This window comes from Silene latifolia, chromosome 7 (assembly GCF_048544455.1).
Source record: "Silene latifolia isolate original U9 population chromosome 7, ASM4854445v1, whole genome shotgun sequence".
NCBI lineage: Eukaryota > Viridiplantae > Streptophyta > Magnoliopsida > Caryophyllales > Caryophyllaceae > Silene > Silene latifolia.
In genome coordinates this window covers 76,723,726-76,728,852 of record NC_133532.1, presented here as the reverse complement: position 1 = coordinate 76,728,852, position 5,127 = coordinate 76,723,726, and the positions used below count along the sequence as shown (strand labels likewise).

The 5,127-nt window shown below is 42.2% G+C and overlaps 1 non-coding gene across 1 annotated transcript; it reads right to left on the bottom strand.

Moving 5' to 3' along the window:
- Positions 1 to 4,423: 4,423 nt before the first annotated feature.
- Positions 4,424 to 4,531, bottom strand: LOC141593367 (small nucleolar RNA R71). The gene has a single exon (XR_012521456.1). It is a non-coding gene; the product is annotated as a small nucleolar RNA R71 (small nucleolar RNA).
- Positions 4,532 to 5,127: the final 596 nt, after the last annotated feature.

Here is a 5,127-nt window from a genome sequence, read left to right as displayed (position 1 = left end):
CAAATGAAACGAAAGAAGATGAATTCCTATTTACCAAACTCTTCACCGTCCTGTAGGACAGGTGACCCTCGACAACCCATAGCAGGTGCCTACTCTCCCAAGTCTCAGCCCACGTGGGAGCTCCTCTCAGCTGACGACCTCCTCGTCCAACGTTGGCCCATCTCGGGGCCTCCTCCTCCTCAGCAGCCTCCTCCTCGTGGACCTCGTCTCCAGCAGCCATCACCGCGGCGGTGAAGGCCTGCTCTAGAGCCTCCTCGATAGCAGCAGTGTCTATCTCCATGGGAGCCCTCCCAGAAGTAGAAGCCACATCACCTGTGACGTTAAAGCAAATTTAGGCCGCATCGCATGACGACAAGCCTTGGTTAAGGGATTTTTGAGCCTTTGGAAGCTCTAAAACCGCTCTTTTCTCGCCGTCTTTGGCCAGACTCTCACCAACCCGATCACTCATGTTATAATTTGGGTCAAGTCAAACCTAATTTGAAGCCTAGTTCCGGGTTCGAGTCGAAATTTCGGCAGCATTTCGTTATAATGGCGATTATGCCTTAGAAAGTGTCCTGAAAAAGCTGTCACAAACCAAAATTTCGAGATGATAGAAAGTTTACCCATCATCCAAGGGTCCCAAGTATCAAGTTTCATCGCAAATGGGCAATCCTAAGACTATTTTCGAAGCAATTTACGGTTCAGCTGTAAAACCGTCTCAAATTTCACTCAAAGGCTCAAAAACTCAACGAAGATTCGAGATAAATACATGGTTATGTTCCTTATACTACCAATTATCCATTTCTAATGTCAATTTGACAAAGCAAATGCATTTAGGGGAAAAGCCCCAAATTTTCGATCAATTGGGTCATGAACCCTAATTTTTCGATCCAAAACTCGACAAATACAGAAGATTAATGCAAGAATGAGACACATACCTCGATTAGTCATGATTAATGCAAGCTTTTGGATCAAACCTTGGCGGAAATGATTTATTTTTGAGAGAGAAATTGAAGGATTTGTATTTCGAAATAATGAAATGAACCTTCTGATTATCGCGTTTTTACGCAGAAAATACACTTTGGGGAATAGACGCAGCAGGCGCTGCACCTCTTCCAAGAGACGCAGCTCTTGCTGCGCCTCTTCCTTGTGTTCCCTCCATACGAATTTTCAAAAATTCGTTATGAGTTCGTTATTTGTGGGCCCATCTTTGGTGCGCCTCTTCGATCCTTTTGGTCCTTTTGACGATTATCTTTCGTTCCGGCCCGCATTTACCGAGCCAGCAACAGACTGTTACACGTTATTTATTGCTTCCAAGACCTTTGCTCGTCGCAACGAGCATTTATTCCTTCACAGGTGTTTCGACACACCTTCACGAGAGTAAGCGGATATACTTTCCCTCTCACGATATGGAGATTAACGTCTACCCAAGCAGATTCCTCCTCAGCAGTCCCCGCCTGTGTCCTGCTCTTTACCCTTTTTCTCAAAGACTACCCAAGCAGTCTTCTTTCTGCAGTTCCCGTCTGTGTCCTGCTACTCACTTTATTTTAACCTTCACGCTTGATCTTCGCTCCTTAGCTCCCATGCACCTCCGGAAGCATTTCGAGAAGAAGTCTCAGGTATGGTCTCTTCTTATGGCTGGCGAGCCTCCTTACATAGTCTAATGGACTTTAAACGACCCTCCCCGATAGTCGAAAGACTCTAAAATGTTCCCGACGACAGGTCCTTGGCTCAGACCCCTTGAGCCGCCTCGCGTTGCCAAAGTCGCCAGGTTGTAATCTTCGATTGACCTGATGGCTATACTTTGACTTTCGCCTTGTCCAAGCCTCCGTCAAAGTGGGGGCTCTGTAGATACCTCATTTCTGCACCTCTCGCAAACCACCCGGTGATGATTGGGCCGCATGTTTGGTACGCGGAACGATTTGTGACAGTTCATAAGTTTATCGTCAAGTGATTGTTCAAATATTAATGTCTACCTCTTAGTTGTCATCTACGTGCCGATACGGTCGTTTTGACAGTAATTAGAGTATATTTGGAGTCCGGGCCTAAAACCGTCTCTATTTTCTGATAATCGTTCAATCCCGAGTCGGAATGTTCTGGAATGTTCCGGATATTTCTATTCCATATTTTATAAATATTTCACAATCTTAATCTTTTGGCAAACAATTTCCCGTAATATTCATATAAAGTATTGAGGAAAACCAAATTATTCCGTCCTACCATAACTAAAACACGGAAATCTTTTTTCCGCAGGAGGAAACCACTTGGGAACAGACGCAGCAAGTGCTGCGCCTCTTCCAAGAGACGCAGTGCTCGCTGCGCCTCTTCCCAGGTCCTATTCTGCGTAATTTTCGTATCTTTTTCATATCTTTCCGAGATTCACTTCCAAAGAGTCTCCGAAACCCTATTTCCTCCACGTGAATAGTATAAATAGGAGCCTTCGCTCCTCATATTTCTCACGCGAGTGTCCGCCCTTCTCTTCTCCCTTTGCATTCTAGACTTTTGTTCTTACTTTTTGGCGTCTACGTGCTTGATCTTTCGACCACGTAAGCTCGGATCCTTCTGAGTACCAGCCTCGTTTGCATGACAGACCAATTTGACCAACTACACATCAATCAACTTAATTAATCTAATCGTTTTTCTCTTACGAGGGCACTTTCTTTGCATTCGCGTTGAGCATCACTAATCGATATCTTAGTCCTTCTCGTTTCATCAACATGTAAGTCTGAGGGTGTAAATCTCTCTTTTATTTATTGTATTTTAATTATTGCATCACAATTGTAAGGTTTATGTCGAAAATACCTCTTAAAACCGATTTCTAAACCATGCTTTAAAAACCTCTTTTTACGGATTTCCAGAAGACAAACCGTCGAGAAAGGACGCAGCAACTGCTGCGCCTCTTCGAAGGAGCGCAGTACCTGCTGCGCCTCTTCGTGAGGCTGCCGCAGTTCCTGCTTCCTTTCTTCTTCCTTCGTCCTCTGTAATTCGTCAAAGTTTATTTGTTTCGTTTGTTTTCTTTAATTCTTCGTCATAATAGTCTAATAATTTCACATGTATATTATTCGTTATCAAATTTAATTCGTCATTAAATCCGACTTAAATCCCTTATAACCAATATTTGCGGGTTTTCATCATTAAATTCAATCCGGGTTGTAGAAGTTCGATTTGTTCATATTGAGTTTCTGGAATTCGTCTTTGATATATTTTAATCTGTCTTTTGTCACATTCATCGCATGTTCATCATTAATTTGTCGTTAATTTGTCATATTTAGCCTATTTAGTTCACCTATGTCACTAATCAATCATTAATCATGTAATTAATCCACCTTATCTCCGTTTCATCCATGTTTATCGTTTTCATGACCATTAATCGTATGTAAATAACCTACTAATCACTTCCATCCGAGTAAATAAATTAATCCATCGTTAAATTCACCAATGAGTATTAACAACACACAATTCCGGCTTCACAGCCAGAATTCAGGTCAGGAACAGACGCAGCGTCTGCTGCGCCTATTCCAAAGGACGCAGCTCTGTTGCCCCTGTTCCGGGTTGAATTCTGTCCCTGAACTCCGTTTTCTGCCTTGACTTAGTTTAATTAACTTACATTTAACCAACTATTATTCGTATTATCGCCTTCCTATTTGTTCGTAATTCTTTCTTTTTTTCTCAAATTTTCCGTTTTAAAGGTATTTTCGACATAAATCGCCTAATCCATTGTAATAATTGTAATCTTCATTATTGTAATTTATAATTATTGTGTTTCTTTTATTGCTTGAATGTTTTCACATGTAATTGAGCATTAAATCCCTAATTCGACCTAATTGTTTGCTAAATTAATTGTCCACCGACTTAGTATTAATTCTCACATGCTAGGATTGAAACTTGGATGTTGTATTGCATGCATACAATCGACGATATATCGAGTACGAATAACTTCCCTAATCATTAGTAGAGGCCGCTACCGAGGCAGGCGGGATTAGGTGTTCGATCAAAAGAGCTTCCTAATACGTACCCTCACCCCTTACTCCAGATTTCCGTGAACACCCGTGTTCATTGGCATCCACGAGAGTCATTCTAGACATAGAATGCTAAGGGTAACGATTGCTTAGTGTTCATGTCACTACTTTGTGTCTTGACATGACACGAGGTATTCGAACGGTTCCAATTTCCCATAAAAATTGGTGGTGACTCCAACAAAAATGCAAACGCTTGTTTCTCTTCTCTCCCAAGCGCCCTCATGAGCCCCCCGCTGTCCACAGATGCTATCACTCAAACCAGAGTAATCCATGATCAAATTCGGTGGGTGTTGTTTCCTTTTTCCTTGATCGGTGCCGCAAAGTAATGGTTGAAGAGTCTAGACAAGGCTACCATTGGTATTGATTCATGGAAAAAGTTAGCACTTGTTTTCTACAAGAGATTCTATCCTCCGGAGAAGACTAACATGTTGAGAGCCCAAATCACCGGGTTCAGGCAAAGGGATGGAGAATCATTATATGAATCATGGGAGAGATTTAAGGACACTTGTCGCTCTTATCCACACCATGGACATAGTGAGTGGTTCCTTGTTCAACAGTTTTAGAACGGCTTATATGAAGACTCGCACAATTTGCTTAATATGGGATCCAATGGGAGGTTCACCGAGGTTGATGACAATCAAACATGGGCCAAAATCGAAGAGATGGCGGTTCATAATTCCCAATATAGTAGGCCTCGAAAGGTCACTAGAGGAGGAAAGCATGAGGTGGATTCCATCACACAATTGGGTGCTCAACTAAGTGCTCACATCGACACCATCAACTTGAAGTTTGAGAAGGCTATGGCTAAGGTTGATGAAGCTTCCAAATCACCCAAACAACATGTCAATGCTATGATGGCATCATCCTCAATCCCAAATGGAGTATGTGAAAGTTGTGGAACCTTGGGACATGATCCAAACGAATGTAGGGGAACAAATGAACAAGTGAATGCTTTCCAAGCATGCAAGAATGGCACCCCTTATTTTAACTACTATAATGAGAATACCAAATTATATCCAAATCTCTCATATAAGAGCCAAAATGTCCAAAACCCTCAACCCACATACACACCCCCTCCAATGAGAAATCCTACTCAAAGACCTTACTACAATCAACCCAATGACCAAGC